Genomic DNA, 26120 nt, shown 5'->3' with positions numbered 1-26120 from the left:
AATTGACATCACTGTGATTCCAGAAGGGCAGAAGCTGATTGTCAGAGAATATTAAGCAGTTTCCATCATTGTTTAACAGAGCTGATTATGCAATCCCTATGCAGGGTAAAATTTCCATTACCTTCAGTGGGAGATTTGCCCTGGACAGGGACTGCATAGGGACTCAGGATCCCCTGTAGTTAATACCTGAAGAACATTATATGCAATTTTTCAAATGCTGGACTCCATTTCTGTGTCTACAAAATGTGGGTGCAACCAAATGAAGCAACAGCACTGAAGGTACAAAAACAGGAGCTGGTTACAGCCAGGCTGATAATATTATTTAAAATTCTTCTGATCTACTTCCTGGCTGAATGGTGTTCCTGGGAAATGCTGGAGTGACACACCACTGAGGTGGAAGGACAAGGGGAAAGTCAGCTGCACCAATTAGGGTTACCAGGTGTCCGTTTTTCGCCTGGAACACCCGGTTGAAAAGGTATCAGGCGGCTCTGATCAGCACCATTGACCAGGCTGTTGACTCTCCAGTTGGTGGCACTGCGCAGTAGGGCTGGCAGAATCCCTGCTAGTCTCCATGTTGCATGGCTCCCAGCAAGCAGCTGACGTGTCCCCCCTCTGGCTCCTATGTATAGGGGCAGCCAGGGGTTTCCACATGCTGCCCCCGTCCCAAGTGCTGCCCCCTCAGCTCCCATTGGCCAGGAACCATGGCCAGTGGGAGCTGCGGGATCGGCGCCTGCAGATGGGTCAGTGCGCAGAGCCGCCTGGCCGCACCTCCATGTAGGAGGTAGAAGCCGGAGGAGGGACATACTGCTGCTTCCGGGAGCTGCTTGAGGTAAGCGCTGCCCAGAGCCTGCACTCCTGACACCCTCCCAGGCCCCTACCCAAGCCCCCTCCGGCATCCCAAACCCCTCATCCCCAGCCTCACCCCAGAGCCCGCACCCCCAGCTGGAGCCCTCACTCCCCCCGCATGCCCCATCCCCCTACCCCAGCCCTGATCCCTCTCCCGCCCTCTGAACCTCTCTGTCCCATCCTGGAGCACCCTTTTATATCCCAAACCTCTGTACCCCCAGCCAAAGCCTTCACCCCTTCCCACACCCCAGCCCCCTGAGCCAGCTCGGTGAAAATGAGTGAGTGCATGAGAGTGAGGAGAGCGAGCAACGGGGGGTGGGGGGGTGGGGATGGAGTGAGCAGGGGGCCGGGCATCAGAAAAGGCGCAGGGTCTCGGAGGAGGGGCGGGGCAGGGACAGGGCAAGGGTTTTGTGCGAGGCAAAGCACTATACATGCAATTTTTTGCTGATGAAAAAACTAGAAATATTGGCTCCAGAATGAAGGAATTAGGAAATCAAGGCAAGACCCACGGAGAAATAGTTCAGGGTGGGAAAGAGGGGAGCAGAGGGAGGGGCAGGTGGCTTACTGCCATAGAAAAAAGGAAAAATCCAAGAGAGAACATAATAAACATTCTACAAATTAAAATGAAAAGCACTCTGTTCTGTTTTAATTTGCATGGATGTTGAGCAAGCTTGGAACATTGCAAGATTTATTGCTACAGAATACTGTAAATGTGTACATTTGTAACGAGGTAAGGACTTTGCAGTATTTTATATTGAAATGTTTACCCTGTGTCTCCTGTCTGAGGTTTTCCATGTTTTATGTAGTGTGACCAGACAGCAAGTGTGAAAAATCGGGACAGGGGGTTGTAAGGCAAAGCTCCAAATATCGGGACATCTGGTCATCCTAGTTGTCTGTGCACTCAGCGCACAGAAATATCAGCCCTTAGGAGAGAAGAGAGATAAAATGACACACACAAGTAGCATTCTTATTAAATCAGTTTAGTAAAGATAACTGAAAGAAAGCCTTCTTCTGAATAGGAAATTTGAACAGATTTGCATCTAGCTAAATTCTATACTGCTCTCAAAGAAGCCTCTATGAAAAGGGGATTTGCTTGTGGAAACTTCAAGGAGGCTTGGGTGACACCAGGCTTAAAATGGCCTCAAATAACTCAAATAACTTCTGGGTGTGTCACAGTGACATTTCTTTGGTTTGTTACAGAATATTAGGGTTGGGGCAGCATATGTACATTTGTTTATAAGGGCATGGTTCTCTTTGAGGGGAAAGGGAAGTTATTTTTTTATACTAGAATGCAGGAGCACAGTGGATTACCAAGCAGGAATGATCCGAGTTTACTAGATGGAGAGTGCTGTATGACTGTGCAGGTCTATTTAGATGTTGACAGGAGCGAGCACAAAGTGACAATACATCAAGTACATATAAGGAGGAGGGAGAAAAATTGTTCTTAACCTCTGAGGCTAGGACAAGAAGCAGTGGGCTTAAATTTCAGCAAGGGTGGTTTAGGTTGGACATTAGGAAAAACTTCCTAACTGTCAGAGTGGTTAAGCACTGGAATAAATTGCGTAGGGAGGTGGTGGAATCTCCATCATTGGGGATTTTTAAGAGCAGGTTGGATAAACACCTGTCAGGGTTGGTCTTGATAATACTTAGTCTGCCTTGAGTGCATGGGACTGGACTAGATAACCTCTCAAGGTCCCTTCCAGTTCTATGATTCTATGATTTCCCTGCAATTTCAGTCCATTTTGTATTATCCATTTCTGTTGTACAGGTGAGATCTGTTCTAGGGCTTCTGGGTAATCTCTGTTCCGTAGTTACTATAATTCTGTTCTGTGTTTTCTGTTCTATAATTACTATAGTTTCCTGGTCTTGTCTGAAATGCACTGCAGGAAGCCGTTTGAAAAAAAAGAAGTAGAAAATTCCTAACCGTACTATTTCTGTAAAGGGCAAGGGATACAATAAGTGAAAAAAGTGAAAAATTGGCCCAAAGAAATTTTTTATGAGCAAAAAGTTGTGAATTCAACATAAGAAAATATGTTTACCGTAAAAGTGAATTTTCAAGATGGTTTTTATGTGTTAATTCTTTCTAAAATAAAGTAACAGATTGTTTTTATAACTAGTACAGCTGTGTTAAGTGATTAATGGTATATTTTTTTCCCAAAGTGTTAGTATTCAGTCATAATCAGGTTTTGAAAAATGCTAAGTTACTATTACTCTTAGACTCTCGTTTATGGTAGTTAATCTTCACAATTTTCCTAAGAAAAACTTCAGCATATTTTTCTTTTGGGGTGAAATATAGAGTACAATGCATGTTATCGTGTAATTATATTACAGCCCAAAAGAAGCAGGAATGGGGGAAGATATTCTATTCTGGAACCCAACAAAATATTCAGAAGTGGCACTGTATGAGCTAGCTTCATGTTAGTGCACAATTCATAACTGAGTCACTGACTCCCTTTAGGTATTTCTCCCTGTGTTGCAGAATACTGACATTTCAGTCTCAATAGCAAGCTCCCATGCATATGTCCTGATCTGACATTGTCTGTACAGGCATTCTGAAGTCACAAGTCAATATGATTTTTTTGGTAAGATGTATCGGGGGACATACATGGCTACCCAGACATCTGTTGGGAAAATAACACAGAAGGGCACAGATTATCCAACAAGTTCTTGGAATGTATTGGAGACCTTTTTTTTTTTTTTTTAATTTCAGAAGGTGGAGAAAGCTACTGGGGGGAGGCTGTTCTAGATTTGATTTTGACAAATAGGGAGGAACTGGTTGAGAATTTGAAAGTGGAAGGCAACGTGGGTGAAAGTGATTATGAAATAGTAGCGTTCACGATTCTAAGGAATGGTAGGAGGGAGAACAGCACAATAAAGACAATGGATTTCAAGAAGGCAGACTTTAGCAAACTCAGGGAGTTGGTAGGTAAAATCCCATGGGAAGCAAGTCTAAGGGGAAAAACAATTGAAGACATTTGGCAGTTTTTCAAAGAGACATTATTAGGAGCACAAGAGCAAACTATCCCACTGCGTAGGAAAGATAGGAGGTATGGCAAGAGACCACCCTGGCTTAACCAGGAGATCTTCAATGATCTAAAATTCAAAAAGGAGTCCTACAAAAGCTGGAATCTCAGTCAAACTACAAAGGATGAATATAAACAAATAACACAAGTATATAGGGAGAAAATTAGAAAAACCAAGGCAAAAAAACGAGATCAAACTAGCTAGGGACATAAAAGAAAACAAGAAAACATTCTACAAATACATTAGAAGCAAGAGGAAGACCAAGGACAGAGCAGGCCCATTACTCAATGGCCGGGGGGGGGGGAGAAAGACAATAACAGAAAATGTGGAAATGGCAGAGGTGCTTAATGACTTCTTTGTTTCAGTTTTCACCAAGAAGGTTGGTGGCTATTGGACGTCTAAAATAGTAAATGCCAGTGAAAATGAGGTAAGATCAGAGTCTAAAATAGGGAAAAAACAACTTGAAAATTACTTAGACAAGTTAGATGTCTTCAAATCACCAGGGCCTGATTAAATGCATCCTAGAATACTCAAGGAGCTGACTGAAGAGATATCTGAGCCATTAGCAATTATCTTTGAAAAGTCATGGAAGACAGGAGACATTCCAGAAGACTGGAAAAAGGCAAATATAGTGCCCATCTATAAAAAGGGAAATAAGGACAACGCGGGAAATTACAGACCAGTCAGCTTTACTTCTGTAGCCAGAAAGATAATGGAGCAACTAATTAAGCAATCAATTTGCAAACACTTAGAAGATAATAAGGTGATAAATAACAGTCAGCATGGATTTGTCAAGAACAAATTGTGTCAAACAAACCTGATAGCTTTCTTTGACAGGGTAACAAGCCTTGTGGATGGGGGGGAGAGGTAGATGTGGTATATCTTGACTTTAGTAAAGCTTTTGATACTGTCTCGCATGACCGTCTCATAAACAAACTAGGGAAATACAACCTAGATGGAGTTACTATAAGGTGAGTGCATAACTGGTTGGAAAATCATTCCCAGAGAGTAGTTATCAGTGGTTCACAGTCATACTGGAAGGGCATAATGAATGGGGTCCCGCAGGGATCGGTTCTGGGTTTGGTTCTGTTCAATATCTTCATCAATGATTTAGATAATGACATAGAGAGTACACTTATAAAGTTTGCGGACAATACCAAGCTGGGAGGGGTTGCAAGTGCTTTCAAAGATAGGATTAAAATTCAAAATAATCTGGACAAACTAGAGAAATGATCTGAAGTAAATAGGGTGATATTCAAAAGGGACAAATGCAAAGTACTCCACTTAGGAAGGAACAATCAGTTGCACACATACAAAATGGGAAATGACTGCCTAGAAAGGAGTACTGCGGAATGGGATCTGGGGGTCATAGTGGATCACAAGCTAAATATGAGTCAACAGTGTAATGCTGTTGCAAAAACAGCAAACATCATTCTGGGATGTATTAGCAGGAATATTGTAAGCAAGGCATGAGAAGTAATTCTTCCGCTCTACTCCACGCTGATTAGGTCTCAGCTGGAGTATTGTGTCCAGTTCTGGGCACCACATTTCAGGAAAGATGTGGAGAAATTGAAGAAAGTCCACAGAAGAGCAACAAAACTGATTAAAGGTCTAGACAACATGACCTATGAGGGAAGATTGAAAAAATTGGGTTTGTTTAATCTGGAGAAGAGAAGATTGAGAGGGGACATGATAAAAGTTTTCAAGTACATAAAAGGTTGTTACAAGGAGGAGGGAGAAAAATTGTTCTTCTTAAACTCTGAGGATAGGACAAGAAGCAATGGGCTTAAATTGCAGCAAAGGAGGTTTAGGTTGGACATTAGGAAAAACTTCCTAACTATCAGAGTGGTTAAGCACTGGAATAAATTGCCTAGGGAGGTGGTGGAATCTCCATCATTGGGGATTTTTAAGAGCAGTTTGGACAAACACCTGTCAGGGATGTTCTAGAAGATAATACTTAAGCTATGTCTACACTACAAAATTAGGTCGAATTTATAGAAGTCAGTTTTGTAGAAAACGTTTTTATAGAGTCGATTGTGTGTGTCCCCACACAAATGTTTGAAGTGCATTTAGTTGGCGGAGTGCGTCCACAGTACCAAGGCAACCGTCGACTTCTGGAGCGTTGCGCTGTGGGTAGTTATCCCACAGTTCCCGTAGTCTCCGCCACCCATTTGAATTCTGGGTAGAAATCCCAATGCTTGATGGGGCAAAAACATTGTCGCGGTAGATTCTGGGTACATATCGTCAGGCCCCCCCTTCCCTCCCTCTGTGAAAGCAAGGGCAGACAATCGTTTCTCGCCTTTTTTCCTGGGTTACCCATGCAGACGCCATACCACAGCAAGCATGGAGCCCGCTCAGCTCACCATCACCGTATGTCTCCTGGGTGCTGGCCGACGTGGTACTGCATTGCTACACAGCAGCAGCTCATTGCCTTTTGGCAGCAGACAGTGCAGTATGACTGGTAGCCATCATTGCCGTACTCGAGGGTGCTCTTTTAGCCGACCTCGGTGAGGTTGGTCAGGGGCGCCTGGGCAAACATGGAAGTGACTCAGCCAGGTCATTTCCCTTTTAAGTTTCGTCTCATGGCGATTCAGTCCTGCCAGCAGTCATACTGCACCGTCTTCTAATGAGCAGCCAGGAGACGACGATGGCCAGCAGTCATACTGCACCGTCTGCTGCCAGCAAGATATATAAAGATAGATGAAGTGGATCAAAACAAGATATAGACCAGATTTGTTTTATATTCATTTTCTCCTCCCTTCCTCCCTCTCTCCATGAAATCAACGGCCTGCTAAACCCCGGGTTTTGAGTTCTATCCTTGAGGGGGCCATTCTGTTTCTCCTTGATGCAAAGCCACCCCCTTTGTTGATTTTAATTCCCTGTAAGCCAACCCTGTAAAGCCATGTTGTCAGTTGCCCCTCCCTCCATCAGAGCAATGGCAGACAATCGTTTTGCGCCTTTTTTCAGTGCAGACGCCATAGCTCTGTGAACATGGAGCCCGCTCAGATCACTGCAGCAATTATGAGCACTATAAACACTGTGCGCATTATCCAGCAGGATATGCAGAACCATAACCTGCAAGAAAAGTGAAACCAGGCGAGGAGGAGGCGACTGCAGCGCAGTGACGAGAGTGATGAGGACATGGACATAGACTTCTCACAAAGTACGAGCCCCTGCAATGTGCACATCATGGTGTCAATTGGGCAGGTTCATGGCGTGGAACACCGATTCTGGGCCCGGGAAACAAGCACAGAGTGGTGGGACTGCATAGTGTTGCAGGTCTGGAACGATTCCCAGTGGCTGCGAAACTTTTGCATGCGTAAGGGCACTTTCATGGAACTTTGTGATTTGCTTTCCCCTGCCCTGAAGCACAAGAATACCAAGATGAGAGCAGCCCTCACAGTTGAGAAGTAAGTGGCGATAGCCCTATGGAAGCTTGCAACGCCAGACAGCTACCAGTCAGTCGGGAATCAATTTGGAGTGGGCAAATCTACTGTGGGGGCTGCTGTGATGCAAGTAGCCAACGCTATCACTGAGCTGCTGATATCAAGGGTAGTGACTCTGGGAAATGTGCAGGTCATAGTGGATGGCTTTGCTGCAGTGGGATTCCCTACTGTGGTGGGGCGATAGACGGAACCCATATCCCAATCTTGGTACTGGAGCATCAAGGCAGCAAGTACATAAACTGAAAGGGGTACTTTTCAGTGGTGCTGCAAGCACTGGTGGATCACAAGGGACGTTTCACCAACATCAATGTGGGATGGCAGGGAAAGGTACATGATGCTCGCATCTTCAGGAACTCTTGTCTGTTTCAACAGCTGCAGCAAGGGACTTACTTTCCAGACCAGAAAATAACCGTCGGGATGTTGAAATGCCTATAGTTATCCTTGGGGATCCAGCCTACCCCTTAATGCCATGGCTCATGAAGCCATACACAGGCACCCTGGACAGTAGTCAGGAGCTGTTCAACTATAGGCTGAGCAAGTGCAGAATGGTGGTAGAATGTGCATTTGAGCGTTTAAAAGCACGCTGGTGCAGTTCACTGACTCGGTTAGACCTCAGCGAAACCAATATTCCCATTGTTGTTACTGCTTGCTGTGCGCTCCACAATCTCTGTGAGAGTAAGGGGGAGACGTTTATGGTGGGGTGGGAGGTTGATGCAAATTGCCTGGCCGCTGATTACGCACAGCAAGACACCAGGGCGGTTAGAAGAGTACAGGAGGGCGCGGTGTGCATCAGAGAAGCTTTGAAAACCAGTTTCAGGAATGGCCAGGCTACGGTGTGAAAGTTCTGTTTGTTTCTCCTTGATGGGACCCCCCCCGGGTTCACTCTACTTTCCTGTAAGCTAAGCACCCTCCTCTCCCCCCTTCAATCACCGCTTGCAGAAGCAATAAAGTCATTGTTGCTTCACATTCATGCATTCTTTATTTATTCATCACACAAATAGGGGGATAACTGCCAAGGTAGCCCGGGAGGGATAGTGGAGGAGGGAAGCACTGGGTGGGGTGGTGGAGGAGGGAAGGACAAGGCCACAGAGCACTTTAAAACTTTAAAACTTATTGAATGCCAGTCTTCTGTTGCTTGGGCAATCCTCTGGGGTGGGGTGGCTGAAGGCCCCCCCACCGTGTTCTTGGGCGTCTGGGTGAGGAGGCTCTGGAACTTGGGGAGGAGGGTGGTTGGTTACACAGGGGCTGTAGCGGCGGTCTGTGCTCCTGCTGCCTTTCCTGCAGCTCAACCATACACTGAAGCATATGAGTTTGATCCTCCAGAAGCCTGAGCATTGATTCCTGCCTTCTTTCAGCAAGCTGATGCCACCTACTATGCCATCTTCAGCCCGCCACCTCTCCTCGCAGTCATATTGTGTTTTCCTGCACTCTGAGATTGTCTGCCTCCATGTATTTTGCTGGGCTCTGTCAGTGTGGGAGGACAGCATGAGGTCAGAGAACATTTCATCACGAGTGCGTTTTATTCGCCTTCTAATCTTCACTAGCCTCTGGGAAGGAGAAACATATGCAGCTGGTGGAGGGGAAAAAAAGGGAGAGTTGTAATTAAAAAGACACATTTTATAGAACAATGGGTACACTCTTTCACGGTAAACCTTGCTGTTAACATTACATAGCACATGTGCTTTCATTACAAGGTCGCACTTTGCCTCTAATTGAGGGTATGCTGGTTTGGTGTGAGAGATCACTCATGCAGGGCCGGGCAGCAGAATTCGGCTTGCAGGCAGCCATGGTAAGCCACAGTCTTTTGGCTTCTTTAACCTTCATAACATGTGGGAATGGTTTCAAACAGCAGTGCCCTCATTTCCCATACGAAGTAGCTGTTGGGTTGGCCATTAAAAATGGGTTGGCAATTTAAAAGGAGGGGGTGCAGAAACCCAACTAACCCCCTCCCCACCCACACACACACCCAATTCTCTGAGGTGATGGCTTCACCCCTCCCCCCACCACATAGCTAACAGCAGGGAAGATTTCTGTTCAGCCACAGGCAAACAGCCCAGCAGGAACTGAATATCTGCTTACCACCCTATTTCAACCAGGTGACCATGAATGATATCACTCTCCTGAGGATAACACAGAGAGATAAAGAACAGGTGTTGTTTGAATGCCAGCAAACACCGGGACCATAAGCTTAATGCCTTGTTCTGCAATGATCCCCAGCTACGTGCTACTGGCCTGGCGTGGTAAAGTGTGCTACCATGGAGGACGGAATAAGTCTGTCCTCCCCAGAAACCTTTTGCAAAGCCTTTGGGAGTACATACAAGAGAGCTTTATGGAGATGTCCCTGGAGTACATACAAGAGAGCTTTATGGAGATGTCCGCTCCATCCCCAGACACGTTAACAGACTTTTCCAGTAGCTGTACTGGCCGCGAATACCAGGACAAATTAATCATTAAACACGCTTGCTTTTAAACCATGTATAATATTTACAAAGGTACACTCACCAGAAGTCCCTTCTCCACCTTCAGGGTCCGGGAGCCCGCCTTGGGTGGGTTTGGGGGGTACTGGGTCCAGGTCCAGGGTGATAAACAGATCCTGGCTGTTGGGGAAACCGGTTTCTCTGCTTCCTTGCTGTGAGCTATCTACAATCTCCTCCTCATCATCATCTTCCTCACCCCCAAAACTTGCTTCCATGTTGCCTCCCACTCCTTGGATGGCGTCAAAGCACAGGGTTGGGGTAGTGGAGGCTGCACCCCCTAGAATGGCATGCAGCTCATCATAGAAGCGGCATGTCTGGGGCTCTGAACCAGAGCGGCTGTTTGCCTCTCTGGTTTTTTGGTAGGCTTGCCTGAGCTCCTTAATTTTCACGTGGCTCTGCTGCGGGTCCCCGTTATAGCCTCTGTCCTTCATGCCATTGGAGATTTTTTCAAATATTTTGGCATTTCGTCTTTTTGAACGGATTTCTGCCAGCACGGATTTGTCTCCCCATACAGCGATCAGATCCCATACCTCCCGTTCGGTCCACTTCATTTAGACATTACTTGTTTTTCCATGTAGTTTTTTTTTCAAAAGTGCAGTAGTGTGAAAAGAGATTGGTTTATCACTGAAAAGTGGTTAGACAGGTTATACATTTCTTAGGTTTGTTCACATGAAAAAGTAACTTAGTTATTGAAAGAAAAATAAAAAGGTAAATTTTGCTTTTAAAGAACATCAGATTATGGCTGCACAAAGACTGTTAGCTTTATTAATATGTTACTTTAGAATGATGAATACCTGAATTGCACATTTAGGTACTATGGGAAAAAGCTGTAAACCCTTACAGTTGCTGACAAAGTTTGCACATATGTAAGTGAGTACAGAATTTGGCTGTACATAAAAATTTAATTTGTGAAGCATTAACAGTATAAATGAATACAGAATATAAATTAAAGAAGGATGCATTGATTTTGTCCAAAATAGAAGCACTAAAATGTATTCACATTTCGGTGTGTGGGATTTGCCCATCTCTTCCCATCATAGAATAGACACTAGTTCTGCCCTAATGTCATCCAGGCATAGGTTTTGTGCCTCCACTCTGTCCCTGGGTGCACCACCAACCCCAGTTCTTCAGAAGTTGAGCTCTTTTGGAAGTGCTGTGGGTAGAGAATCCTGAGTATGGCTGCCAATAGGGCCTGCCTTAAATGGGATGTGATACCCTAGGTGAGGTTAGGACTGTGCAAAATTTAATGCATGCAGTGGATTGTCTTTTGCTTTTGGAAGAGGGGAATGATACATGTTTACCCCCTTCATTACTATTTATGACCCTCTCATTTTCTAGTTTCACTGTGCTTATCAAAATAGGTAGGCACTTCAGATCTTCTTATACATATTCAAGTAAATATTTCATTTTTGAGAATTTTAGGAGATGGCTGCTTTGTGATGAAACAAATTTATTTTGATATGTCAAAAGCACTTTTATGAATAACTTAAAACATACTCTAACTGCCAGGGAAGACTTTAAAAGTGGGATTTAATTCAAGGAATGAGCTTCAACTCATGCTGCAGTTGTTCCTTCTCCTCCTGTGGGAGTATTCAGAGTTCGATCATGGCAGGAAATTGCATCTATGATATTAGCGATTTACCCTCTTAAAGTCATATTCCTCTTTAGGTCATTTCTTGGAAACATTATTTAAGATGCCTGTCCTATGAGTATTAAGAACCTATTATTTGATAAAGTATCTGTTGAGAATAATAAGATCCATTGATTCTTACAAAAGGCCTTTTGACTTTTTAAAAGGTGGAGAGTTTTGATAATATATTCAGGACAATCTATGGAAAAAGTAACCAGAGGTAGAAAACTGACTCCATTGAAGTGACTTGCCATTGACTTCAGTGGAGCCAAGATTTCACCCCAGAAGTTTATTTCCTGCATTAGAGAAAATCTTTATACCATGAAAGATCATGTATAATGTAGTTATTTACATAACATCCCTTATAATGTAAAACACTCTTACCTGATAACATAAAACATTCAAATTTAGGAGAATCAAATTTTAAAAAACTTAGAAAGTTTTATACTGTAAACATTATAATAAACAATTAACATTTAAAAATGAAATATCAAGTTTAATATCAGCTTTGTCCCCCATATCTTCCTGGAGTTCAACCACACAGAGTTCATCGCCAGATTGGGGACTTAGTTGATAATTAATGAGTAAGCATAATTTTTACAGAACAAAGGCTCATGATTTTATTTATTAAAAGACACTGAGATTATGTTCTCATTTAACTTAAAAAAACAAGGTTGTGTAGCCTTTTCTTGAAAATAATCTCATTTTTCACATTACTGTTCTCACATCACCACTGCAGTGATGCATTCTTAAATCTTTGGTAGGTTTGCAAATAAGCATGTGGCAACAGAGGGCTTGGCCAGTGTTCATATTATAACAAGCTATGTGTTAGCCTCTGTACAAACTTACTGGATATGTCACATAAAATTTTTTCATAGACTGTAACAGTTCTGTATCTCAAGTGAATGTAGTATAGGTAACTAGCTAAATAGAAGAAAAGGAGTACTTGTGGCACCTTAGAGACTAACAAATTTATGTGAGCATAAGTTCTTCTGAGTTCACTTCATAGCTCACGAAATCTTATGCTCAAATAAATTTGTTAGTCTCTAAGGTGCCACAAGTACTCCTTTTCTTTTTGCAGATACAGACTAACACGGCTGCTACTCTGAAACCTGGCTAAGTAGATTAACTTCAAAGTTGTGAATCTGTTTTATCAAGGCCTTTTTCAAAAATGTAGATTGTGGTTTCAGTTCAATGCTATTATCTTATTGGGTACTAGAAGTGGATGGAAATTTTGCATAGAAAAGAGTGAATTTGTGGGGAACCTAATTTCTTATATATATTCCAAAATACCTGTAGTTTAGCAATAAAGCCCTGATACAGGAGTGCTTTCTTTAGTTGGGGCCTAAGTGATCAATCCAATTCCCACTGAAGTCAAAAGTCTTTCTATTGACTTGAGCAGGAGTTTCATTAGTTCCTAAACCACTGCCACGAATTAGTAATGTTTAGATATGCATATGAAATTTCTGTTTACAAATATTAAATGCATGGCATGTAGCAGATATTATAAACCTGATTTATAATATGTTTTCCATTCTATGGTCTACATTTCACCGTAATCTTTATTAATCCCAGTGATGTTCTCATTTGGTAATCATGTACTTTCTATAGAGAAATGCAAAACAAAAAATTGTTAAATCATAGTACAAAGATGTATCAAAGGGACACTGGTCAAATTCTTCCCAAAATGTAGGTGTTGTTAAAGATAACTTTTATAAAACCTAAGATCAACAGAGGGAAAAAATCAGCAGACTCACTCTAGAGAAAAAATGTTCCTCTTAAGTATTTCTAGGGCCCTACCAATTTCACAGTCCATTTTGGTCAATTTCATAGTCATATGATTTTAAATATCATAAATTTCATGATTTCAGCTATTTAAATCTGAAATTTCATGGTGTTTTAATTGTAGGGGTCCTGACCCAAAAAGGAGTTGTGGGGGGACTGCAAGGTTATAGGGTGGAGGTTTCGGTACTGCTACCCTTACTTATGTGCTGCTGGCGATGGCGCTGCCTTCAGAACTGGGCAGCTGGAGAGCTGTGGCTGCTGGCTGGGAGCCCAGCTCTGAAGGCAGGGCCACCACCAGCAACTGCACAGAAGTAAGGATGGTATGGTATGGTATTACCACCCTTACTTCTGCACTGCTGCCTGCAGAGCTGGGCCCTCAGTCAGCAGCTACCACTCTTTGGATGCCCAGCCCTGAAGGCAGCAGCACAGAAGTAAGAGTGGCATGGTATGGTATTGCCACCCTTACTTCTGCGCTGCTGCTGGCAGGGTTCTGCCTTCAGAGCTGAGCACCTAGCCTACAGTTGCTGCTCTCGGGCCGCCCAGCTCTGAAGGCAGTGCAGAAGGGTGGCTGGCAATACTGTAACCCTCCTAAAATAACCTTGTGACCCCCCTGCAACTCCCTTTTGCATCAGGACCCCCAATTTGAGAAACGCTGGTCTCCCCCCATGAAATCTGCATAGTATAGGGTAAAAGCATGCAAAAGACCAGATTTCATGGGGGGAGACCAGGTTTCATGGTCTTTAATGCGTTTTTCATGGCTGCGAATTTGGTAGGGCCCTAAGTATTTGCAATACATTTCAGCTCTTTTAGAGGTCAGAAACCGATGGTGAAATCATCAGTTAAAAACTGACCACAATAAAAGTAAAATGGACTATCTGTTTTCATTGTTCAGGCCAATAGAAAACCAAAAAAGTCAACATGTAGTATAATTAGTGAAAAGTAAATTTTTTTTATACCTCACTTGTAATAATCTAAAGTGTTGAGGCCCAACCCTGCTCCTGCTGATGTAAGTTTTGCAGTGACTGCAATGGATTCAGGGTATGGTCTGTGTTTTGTAACACGGTAAGGAACTTTGATTTTTAAAATCACTTGATTTTTAAAATTATACTGTCATTTTTTGTAACAAAACAGAATGGGTTTCTTCTGATTTATTCCAGTTCTTAGGACTACAGGGAAGGATGTTTTTTAGAGTATTCCCTTTATTCATCTCATTTAGTTAATAGAAATCCAAAAACAAAGGATTTGGAAGTTGTTCCTGTTCTCAAATATTAGGTCATTTAATAACTAAGAAACTGAAGAAAGAACCAACCATTTAGTGTAGATTTAAGACTTCACATATATGAAGTTTTCACATTATATGGATATCCTGTAGTTAGCAAAACTTTACTAGACCTCTGAGAAATATAAATACTGCCAGTTACAAAATTCATATTATTTCATAGAATCATAGAATCATAGAATATCAGGGTTGGAAGGGACCCCAGAAGGTCATCTAGTCCAACCCCCTGCTCAAAGCAGGACCAATTCCCAGTTAAATCATCCCAGCCAGGGCTTTGTGAAGCCTGACCTTAAAAACCTCTAAGGAAGGAGATTCTACCACCTCCCTAGGTAACTCATTCCAGTGTTTCACCACCCTCTTAGTGAAAAAGTTTTTCCTAATATCCAATCTAAACCTCCCCCACTGCAACTTGAGACCATTACTCCTCGTTCTGTCATCTGCTACCATTGAGAACAGTCTAGAGCCATCCTCTTTGGAACCCCCTTTCAGGTAGTTGAAAGCAGCTATCAAATCCCCCCTCATTCTTCTCTTCTGCAGGCTAAACAATCCCAGCTCCCTCAGCCTCTCCTCATAACTCATGTGTTCCAGTCCCCTAATCATTTTTGTTGCCCTTCGCTGGACTCTCTCCAATTTATCCACATCCTTCTTGAAGTGTGGGGCCCAAAACTGGACACAGTACTCCAGATGAGGCCTCACCAATGTCGAATAGAGGGGAACGATCAAGTCCCTCGTTCTGCTCGCTATGCCCCTACTTATACATCCCAAAATGCCATTGGCCTTCTTGGCAACAAGGGCACACTGCTGACTCATATCCAGCTTCTCGTCCACTGTCACCCGTAGGTCCTTTTCCGCAGAACTGCTGCCTAGCCATTCGGTCCCTAGTCTGTAGCTGTGCATTGGGTTCTTCCGTCCTAAGTGCAGGACCCTGCACTTATCCTTATTGAACCTCATCAGATTCCTTTTGGCCCAATCTTCCAATTGGTCTAGGTCCTTCTGTATCCTATCCCTCCCCTCCAGCGTATCTACCACTCCTCCCAGTTTAGTATCATCCGCAAATTTGCTGAGAGTGCAATACACACCATCCTCCAGATCATTTATGAAGATTTCTTTGGGCCAAGTGCAATTCTGAAAATTAAAATAATTTGTATGTATCTAGACCATAAAGATCTGCAATGTAATATGCAGTACAGAATGTTGGTATATTTTAAAATCAGCAACTCATTGCAATCTTATTAGACCACTTATGTGACAAGAGGAGGCCTACTCAAAAAATTAGTAACTTGGCACAGTTAGCTATTGCTCCTTGCCAAAGAGAGGGCAAAAGTCTCCAATAAGAAGCCAGCTTTTCAGATTACAAAACTGTCCGTGACTCATTGCCAGCCTATCAATATCTTTCTGTAAATAATAATGATTCATAGAGAGTAACGCCTAAATTGTACATCATGAGATATAATTTCACTATTGCTGAATGCAACATGGATGGTTTTATAGAGAAGGATTGATTTTTTTAATTGTTTTAATTTTTGCTGGATAAACTGGATTAAATCAATCAAAAGCAAAATAATTCAGTTTTGTGCTCTGATGACACTGTGTTAGGAATGACAGGTTTCAGAGTAACAGCCGTGTTAGTCTGTATTCGCAAAAAGAAAAGGAGTACTCGTGGCACCTTAGAGACTAACCAATTTATTTCGAAAGCTTATGCTGTAATAAATTGGTTAGTCTCTAAGGTGCCACAAGTACTCCTTTTCTTTTTGTGTTAGGAATGGTAGAAATACCTACACACATTTTTCGCCGTTCATGATTCCCTTCTTTATATATTCCCTTCCATATTGTTTGTGATTAGACAGTAGAGGAATGCATCGTATTGTATTGATTCTGCTTTTTAATTTTCTTTACAACATAGTGAATTAACAATGGTTTTCATTTTTAGAATGTGAGGTTTTTTAAGGGCTTTAGAATGAAGAGCACTGGAAGAAAATCTTAATAGAATTAGTTTTGGTTTTATAACACTCTTCACACAGAATTAAATTACAGCTGCCCCCAACAGAAAACAGTTTGACACAGTGTTCAGTCTTTCTGTTCAGGTAGCTACAAAGGCAATTTGTATTGGGTTGGAGAGCTCCTCCCCACAGACCTAACATCTGGGTCATTGGTGAGACAGCGTGGTAAGATAATACATTATTTGTACCTATTGGAGGCCTGCCAAATTTATGAATAATAGTAGAACACTGTCATTTCTATTGCAATCAGCTTTCTACTGACAGGGGCAGGATATCACATCATTTTCAGCCTTGCAGTAATGTCCTCTAAAACTTTTGTTAAAGTTCTGTTCTTCCACTTACAATAAAATTAATTTTAAAACTATATAATAATCCTTCCAAGTACATCAAGCTGTTTCTAGTATATGAATCAATATTTCTTCCACAACCATACTGCATTTTCCAGTCTTCTCCGCTTCTATCACCTCTGTTTTATGCACATGCTTGTAAGTAATAATCCTTTCATATCCAATATAATGAAATAGGCTTGAGGTCTCAGCAGTATCTACTCAGTTTCAGAATACAACAAAATTGATTAAATGAAATATCTGAAATAGTTTTGTAAAAGTTCTAGCATATCTGCATAACCCCAGAGGCATATTTGGGCCTGTTTCTCATTTACACCAAAGCTGATTTATACAGAGAGAGGAGTGTAAAAAACGGCTTTAGTGTAAATGAGAATCCCACCCATTTCTCATTCTGTGTAGGCTTTACAAACAGAGCATAGACAATAAATTTTAACCATATATATTTTTTCCCAGAACAGGCTTTTTCTTTCAATTCAGTCCTCTATTGCACTACCCACTGCACACTAAAGATTACAGTAGGTTCAATGGATAGTACTTTTGGTGCTTGCTGCTTATATGATCATTCAGTTGTGTGGGTCAAATATTATTTTACAAAAACCATTTCCTAGTGATGCTGATGTCATTGTCTCTTGCTTATATGTATCTGGAAGCACTTGATTGTTAGGACAGATTGGAAGTGATATCTTTGATGTTTTTAAAGGTAGGAAGGAATTTCACACCTTTCTGAAGTGCCTCTTATCTGCAAGTAAAGAATGTGTTAGTTAACAGGAGAGCCAGTTAGAACCTGACTGACCTGCCTTGACATTAAATGCCTTGTAAAACTTGCTTTGTTCTTGTAATATGCAAATTTTTGATTAAATCCTGTCTTTTTTTAATGCAAGTGGAGGAATGTGTAATGGGATGTTGTCAGTTGCATGTGTTGTGCACTTTAGAACCATCCTGCAGGGCTCAGGGTGGGCCAAGGCAATACCCTTCTGGGTGCTCTTTATTCCTGTTTTGAGTGGGAGTAGTTTACTTTCTCCTGCTCCTATTGAGCAGTACATACTTCTGTAGCAGCATGCATGCCTGTAGCCCCTGAGGGGCTTGGTATGCCCCTTCACTCACAGCCCAAACCTTCCTAGGAAAATGGTTTGCAGTCTTGTGTGTTCGTGAGTAGAGCAGCTTCTAGAATTCTTCTGTGGTGTCGTAGGTTTCTGCCATGCTGCTTGTGGCAGGGGAACATTATCCTCCTTCCCCTTCATAGGGCAAAATTTTACCCTTTGCTTCTATAAATGTATTTGATTTGGGAAGTTCACTGTCTTATAGATCTGGATGTAGAAATTATTTGGGTACAGGGAACATAATGAGGGTTGTCTAATTCAATTCTTGTACCAAACTTCTAGTATTTATACCTTTAAGAGCTTTATAAGGTTGCCAGGTGTCTGGTTTTCAACCAGAACACCATGTCAAAAAGGGACCCTGGCGGCTTTGACCGGGCTGTTAAAAGTCCAGTTGGCAGGGCTGTCAGGCTCCCTACCTGGCTCCACGTGGCACCTGGAAGTGGTGACATGTCCCTCTGGCTTTGAGGCGCAGGAGCGGCCAGGGGGCTACACATGCTGCCCCCACCCTGTGCACCGGCTCTGCAACTCCAGTTGGTTGGGAACCACAGCCAGTGGGAGCTGTGGGGCAGTGCCTGTGTGCGGAGGCAGAGTGCACCGTGCAGAGTTGTCTGACCACCCCTATGCCTAGGAGCCGAAGGACATGTCACCGCTTCAGAGAGCCCCCGAAGTAAATGCTGCCCAGAGTCCAGAGCCCAACCCCCTTCCCCAGCCTGAAGCCCCCTCCCACACCCAAACTCCCTCCTGGAGCCCGCACTCCCACTTATGCACCCCTGCCCCAGCCCAGAGCTCCCTCCCGCACCCTGAACCCCTCATTTCTCGCTCCACCCTGGAACCCGCATCTCCAGCCCAGAGCTCGCACCCCCTGCCACACCTCAACCCCTTGCCTGAGCCCAGAGCCCTTTCCCACACTCAAAACCCCTCGCCTCCACCCCCCAGCCCTGAGTCCCCTCCTACACCCCAAGCCCCTCATCCCCAGCCCCACCCCAGAGCCCACATCCCAACCCACTGCCCCAGCCTGGAGCCCCCTCCCACACCCAGAACCCTTCATTTCTGGACCCACTCTAGAGCCCACACCCCCTGCTGGAGCCCTCACCCCCTTCTGTACCCCAACCTTCTGCCCCAGCCTGGTAAAAATGAATGAGTGAGGGTGGGGGAGAGCGAATGACCGGAGGGGAATGGAGTGAGTGGGGGCGGGGCCTTGGAGAAGGGGCAGGGCAGGGGCGGGGCTTCAGGAAAGGGGCAGGGCAGAGCAAGAGTGTTCCGTTTTGTGTGATTAGAAAGTTGGTAACTCTATATGTTACATTCCTTCCGTACATAAATATGTGACAAGGTTATCTGGTCCAGAAGCACAAAAAGTATGTCTTCTTTAGTTTTACGTGGAATATTTATTTCTCTTTTCAAGGTACCTGCATTGCATCTTTTGGTACTGTTAGCTAGCTTTCAAAAACCACTGTCTTTCCAGACTACTGCACTCAAAGTGTATGATTAAAATGATTTGCTGGATTGGCGGCATACTGCTCAGCACCTTGTAGGATCAAGCCCTATAAGAGGATAGAATATGATCTTTTCTCAGGATTTTTGTTTGGTGCTGGAGTTAAAAGCAGCTATGCTGAAGTCATTATTTACGCTAGGGTTGAATTTGACCCAGGATTTGCTAGGGGACGTTGTGTGCATTTTGTTGAGTTGGTTGTGCAAGTAAATTAAAAAATAAAACCAATCCTTTATTTCTCCTTTTCTCGTCACATCTAGCTTTAGTTCTAACTTCCCTAATACTTGAAAACCCTCCTAAAATCTGACTTCTGTGTTCTTCAGTGACCTCACTTTTTAGTCTCTTAGATATTTTATTATTTAAGAACACACACTTCATGATAAAAATGGCAAGCCCACTGTAGACAACAAAACAGTGCACCTTACATGTTCTAAGGTGCATGCCTATGTGAGTTCATCATTACTCCGTACACAGTTCCGGAGGAGGGATGTTAAAAGGCAATACTGAATTCTCAGGAGCATTTGAGTTTGTAGTGCAGAAAAGTTGGTGATCCTTGGTTCATTACTTAACTAAAACAAACCTAATTTTCACCACAATCATAGCAGTTCCTAACTTGTGATTTGCTGGCTGAAAGACTTCTTTAAATTACCATTTTGAATACCTATAAATATAATATAATTCAATACATACTTCATCAATGTAAATTACGCTCTCAGTCTCTCCAATTTACTTTACCAAAACTATGAACAGGGCACATGAATCCAAAAATAGATTCCCTTCTCTCTCACACACATGCTTACACATCCAGGAGTCACTGTAAAAACCTGTTATGGGACTTTGAAAGTATTCTTTACAACTTTTCACTTTTAATTTGATCTTCTAGTGCAGCTTGAACCTTACTGAACTTTACAAATAAAATTTCTTTCTTCGGTGATTTTGTGAAACATTGATATTCACGGAGCACTAGCCAAGAGGGCTCTTTTTGTGTAACCGTATCATTGATGGTGTCAGCAGAGTTCTAGATTGGTTTATTAGTTATATTGTGCTCCCTCTACTGTCAGTGCAGCAACAGAGCACAAAATAGTAATGGTCCTTTATTGTGGAGTCTTTTAGTCTTGGCTTCAGAATGGCAGATTATTAGAATTAAAAGGAATCAGGATTGCATGCAGTAGTTGCTTTAAAATTATAGCTTAAATACTTCACCATGTTCCATTTATTGTTCAAGATATATAAAAAATATGTGTAATTTGCTATTTCCCAAACTAAAGGCCTTTATTTCCTTGTACAAATATTACCTTATAGGTAAAGCCTGCTATGCTGATAAAAGGCAGCAATGAACAACTTTATACACCCACTATTATTATTAATTATTATTATTATTATTATTGTAGTTTCTAGAGGCCCTGAACAAGTTCAGGGCCCAGTTGTACTAGGCACTGTACAAATGCATGATGTGAGACAGTCCCTGGCCAAAGAGTGTGCAGTCTAAATAGACAAGACAAGTAATAGGAAAACAGCGATATTATTATCCCTGTTTTACAGATGGGTAAATGAGACCCATACTAAATAGTGGTATCCCCATTTTGTAGATGCGGAAATGGAGGCAGAAAGGCAAAGTAACTTTCTCAAGGCCATACAGTGACTCGGTAGAAAAACTATGATTAGAACACAAGACCACCTGTTTCCCAAGTGTGTACGCATTTCTCCAGACTACACTACCTTGTTTCCAGCATGGTTCTGTATCTATAGCTCCCATTAACTTTGGTTGTATCTGTGCGTACATTGCACATCTGAAAATCGGACACCAGGTGTCTTAGTTAGGGACCCAGAAAACAAGAAACACACAATTAGTGAACAGTTGAAAATGTTATGGCTTAAGTGACTTGCCCAGCACCAGATAGTAACTCTATGGCAGAGGCAAGGATAGAACTGAATTCTTCTATGTGGCATTCAACAGCTTTAACCACATGAATATCCTTTCTTTTCCTGCAGTCTTCTGCCTCATTCTCTCTCCCCCTATGAAAATAATGAAACCCTTTACTTTATAGGAGGTGGTGCCTGCAGGAGAAGTGTTGGCAGGGTGATGTGTGAAAGGTTGGATAGCTCCTGTTGTGTGGCCTAAAGAAGTAAATCTGAAGGGATGTCAAACTTACACTTTTCACCAGCTCTAAGTACTCGTTAAAGGCTAAGAATGACTATGACTCTCTCATAAAGAAAGAGGGACCATTTTAACTGTAACTCCCTACATATGTCAAATGATTTCACTGAGCATCCAATCGTGCTCCTATTGAAGTCATTGGAAGAACTCTCATTTACTTCTGTGGGGTGCTGCTTGTCCGTTTACTTTGTAAAATATGTATTAGTCATTTGAAGTGAAATGCAAGCTGCTACATGAAATATATTTCAGTTAAAATTACAATTATATTAATTTACTCAATATATGTATATGTGTATGTCTGTGTATTTATATATATACAACCAGCTCGTTTTTAATTTACTCTTTGCAAGTCCCAGAGGTTTTTTGTATTTTTCCTCTTCTGTTTTTGTGTAAGCTGTATTAGGGTAGGATGTTCTGGCTATTTCATTAAACAGCTCTAGGGTCACATTTTGATAGCTTTGTCCCTTTGGAAAGAGTATGTGTAGAATGCAGTGCAACAAGCCTTTCGGGTTAACTGAGAGCAAGCATTGTTTATAGTAAGGGGCAGTTTGTGATCCAAGATGTTTTTCATACCATGGTAATCTCTTATTTTATATCTTGTATTACTGTTGGCTTAATATAGAAAAATTGTATTGAATTGCCCTAATAAGAAATTTTTAACTGATTTTATTTGTGGTTCTTGTTGAATGGAATTTCTTAGAGTGAGTGAATGACTGTTTTCCTCAGTCACACCAAATCAGCTATAGATTGTCATCCAGGCTGTTCCTAATGGTATAGAGACTGACAGCTTAATCAAGCAAATGTCAGATGGGTTCATGTGCCTCATTTTACTTCCTGGTGTATAAATTAGTTACTTCATAGCACTCTCCCTTTCACTTCTAGTCTTTATTATGATTGAATGTGTAAGCATTTTCATTTGTCTTTGTGCAAGTGGTATTGCCTCTGCTACCACTTTATGTAACCCTGTGCTGGCTGAGAACAAATTTCTACAAATCAAAATTTGCAGGGTGGAGTGGAAGTTCTTCACCACTTAATGACAAATATTCCTGTTGCCTGGAGAGCCACACAAGATTCTGTAAGCTTTATGACAGTGCCCTAGAATTCCAAAGGATTTGACTGATAAAGTTGTCCTCAAGTCATTGTTGGTTGATGGAAAATGACTCAGAGCCATTAAAAAGGCTGCAGTAAAACCCTTTTTAATTTATTTTTATTGGAAAAAAATTAAGACAAAAAGTAAGAAAAATTAAATACAGTTATGTGTCTTCATAAATTAATTGTCAAACATAAATATCAGATAGTACTAACAAACATTTTGGAGTTCAGTGGTCATATAAATATGAGGTTGACATTATCACTCGTAATTTTTTGTTCAGTTTACCATTGATAGTAAAACTTAGAGATGGGACAAAAGTCGATTGGTAGAATTCACCTTGTTTCTAATGTTCATATGTGTAATGATAATTTTACTGAAATAAACTGAGTATCCTTGTACTAAGTCATCGGGCAATTAAAATAACAACCGAACAGTGGTCAGCTCCTGTGTGTGAACAGGATTCTTAATTTTGAAACATGATGAACAACTCACAGGTGCTTGGATTTTGAGATAAAATAGTGAGCAAATCTGAAACAGTGAATAATTCTGAAACGTTTTTAAGGTCACCAGAGCTTAGCTATTTTTTATTTTCATAACACTTTAATAGATGTGGTTCTAATACAAAAACAGCCATGCAGGGCACAAAACAAAATGCCTCCTGTGATAGATTTGAAGCCTGAGATATTTATTCTGTACAGCATACTTTATACCAGTGCACTGAAGACTCATTTAGCTGCATTGAACTTTTTGAGATAGATAACATTGCATTTTTTCATCCAACAAGTCACAAATCAGCATATCTGCATAATGGTAAAGGGGTCAATTGTGGCTAATTACACAGCCATGCAGTAGGAAGAGAATGTAAAGAGCCACTCCCAAATCCTTGCCCAGCCTGAAAAAGGGTCAGCCAGAATGGTAGCCTGTGCACTTGGCAAAGTGCAGGGATTGCTACCAAGATGGTCTTCAGGAAACAACCCTCTGGAAAGGGTATGGACTGGAGACAGGCAAAAATAGGCAGAAGCCACCACTCCATCCCCTCCCCAGTATGCTGGCCAATAGAACTGGCTGGCCATATTGTTGGAGAATATGCTCTATCCGTAGGGTGACCAAACAGCAAGTGTGTAAAATCGGGACGGGGGTGGGGGGAAATAGGAGGCTTGATAAGAAAAAGAGCCCAAAATCGGGACTGTCCCTATAAAATTGGGACATCTGGTCACCCTATGTATCCGTTAAAGGTTTGTAGTAGTTTGTTCTCTCCCCTAAGCATAGGGAAGGTCAGGGAGACATACTGCCTTCCTGAGATAAATGCTTCCTGGCTGTGGGTAACTGCAACAGTTAATCTCATGAACCCTTGCACACTTGATCTGACAGAAATAGAAACACTGCATTTCTGCAGGTACTGTGCAAGCAAATTAGGCTAAGTCAGTGGCTTGTTCATTTGAACTAATGGCGTGGACAAAATTAGCTGTGTTCAGTGGAAGGAGAAGAATAAGAAATTTAGAGCCTGATCTTGCAAACCCTTTTTAATATGGTTTGCTTATGTGAGGAGTTCCACCAATTTCAGATAAGTATCAGGCCCTTAGATCTAAACAGCAGTCTCTGGACATACTATATATGATACAATTACTGTACAACAGAGAAACCAATATTGCCCTTTGAGGCAACTGTAATGTAGAACATATGTATACAGATGCATATTGGCATGACTTAGTGAAACCTCCTAGTTGTATGAAGAAATCTTGAGTACAGAACATATGTTACTGGCGTACAAAGGGTGTGGCATTTACAGGCTCCTGTGCATGTAAATGTCCAATAATTCAAGGTTTTACTGCCCTTGTGTAGCAAAAATAAGAGCGGTAAAAAAGGAATTGCTACCTATAGTAGCCAATCCTTGCACCCACTATTAATTTCTTTCTCTGGTTCTTGATGTACAAATAATTCCTTCCTTCGATATAATCTTGAAGTTTTTATTTCTCCTCCTCTCAACACACACAGAAAATTGTGTGTTACAAACAAAAACAAAATTAAAGAACAAATAGTCAGAAAAGACTAGCTTGTATGGAGCCCACACCTTTCCATTCAATGATCATTATACTCAGGGAAAATTGATGCCTGCTTCTTTTAACTTGCATTGCTTACCTTAAAAGTTAATACAACAAGCAGAAGTTAACAGTTCAGGGCTGGAAACAATGTTTTGTTATGAAGGTGCTCTGATAGTATTGGCAGACTGTGCTAGGAAAATGCTGACTATACCATCCCTGCTTCTACCCGCAGATAGAAAAATACCTATTTTCCCAAGGTTTTTTTACCCACTCTCCTATTAGCTATGAAGATTGAGGATAATGCTAAACACTTTTGTTTCTCAAGTAACACATGTTCTAGCTAAGAAGTGTTAGGGTTTTTTAAGCTTTCTGTCAGAAATGTTTCTCTTTATTTGTCTACAAGTTTCCACTCCAGAATTTATAGGGGCCTGATCCTACAACCTTTACATGCATGTAATTCTTTTTGAAATCAAAGGGAGTTTTCTATGCATAAGTTCTCATAAACAGAAAGAAAGCATATTCCTTTTCCCTGAGCTTGTTTTGACTAGGGTGACCAGACGTCATGTTTTTAAAGGGACTGTCCCATATTTAAACCCTCCTGCAGGTGTCCTGACTTTTTCTTAAAAACAGGCAAATTGTCCCGTATCTTCTGTCTCCCCCACATCAGTATTGGCGGGTCCTGCTGCTGGTTGGATCCCTGCTTGCCAGCTGCCTGCCCACCAGTGGTGAGTGGGGCAGGTCGAGTGGCCAACAATGGGGGTGGGTGTACAAGGCTGGTGGTTGGCAAAGCCGCAATGCGTGAGGCCGGCTGCTCCTCCTGCTGGTCCATCAGTGCAGCCCCCAATGCATGCTGGCTCTTGGCCAGCAGAGCCCTGCCCTCTGTCCCATTTCCAGCAGGCTCTGGCTGTGAGCTGTGGTGGCTGGTGATTGAAGGCAGGCGCCAGGCAGTGGCCAATTACATGTCGCCTCTGCTGCCCATCGATCGGCCCTTTATGTTCTCCCACTCTCGCTGTCCTCTCCCTGCTTTGCCCTGTCACTGCCCGCAGCCCTGCTGCTCTTCCATATCCCCCCGCAGCAGGGCACGTCCCACTCCCAGCAATGTGCGGAGAACCAGCCTCTAGTCAAAGCACTCAGCTCATCAACAGCCTTCAGGCTCCTTCCTTCCCCCCACTGCCTCTGGCTGGGCTGGCTCCCTGGGAAAGCCCAAAAGACCTCCAGCCCAGCACACTGGCCAGGAGGAGCCAAGCCCTGCATGTGCCAAAGCCCCACACAGTGCTGGCATGGGGAAGCCTCTTTCCAGCTTGTTCGCACCCCAACTGTGCAGCCTCCATAGCACCTTCTTCACACACAACCTGCCCTGGGTCCTGGCTCCAGGGAGTGTGGGGCTGTTCTGTCCCCTAGGCA

At 42.6% G+C, this 26120-nt stretch overlaps 1 protein-coding gene across 9 annotated transcripts in view; it reads left to right on the top strand.

The window, feature by feature from the left end:
• The window catches only part of PPARG (peroxisome proliferator activated receptor gamma), a 105514-nt gene that overhangs the window by 31579 nt on the left and 47815 nt on the right, over nucleotides 1-26120 (top strand). For 2 of the 9 annotated variants that reach the window (XR_012159868.1, XM_073352268.1), the window contains exon 1: nucleotides 140-279. The exons of 4 other annotated variants lie outside the window; for them this stretch is intronic. The gene's annotated coding sequence lies outside the window, so the exon portion shown is untranslated. Of the gene's footprint in view, nucleotides 1-139; nucleotides 280-312; nucleotides 476-687; nucleotides 830-1383; nucleotides 1577-26120 lie in introns of those variants that run through there. 3 more of the 9 variants (XM_073352276.2, XM_073352277.2, XM_073352275.2) reach the window with 3 other exon arrangements.

The sequence above is a fragment of the Lepidochelys kempii genome, chromosome 7 (assembly GCF_965140285.1).
Source record: "Lepidochelys kempii isolate rLepKem1 chromosome 7, rLepKem1.hap1, whole genome shotgun sequence".
Taxonomy (NCBI): Eukaryota; Metazoa; Chordata; order Testudines; family Cheloniidae; genus Lepidochelys; species Lepidochelys kempii.
This window is presented reverse-complemented; position numbering and strand designations above follow the sequence as displayed.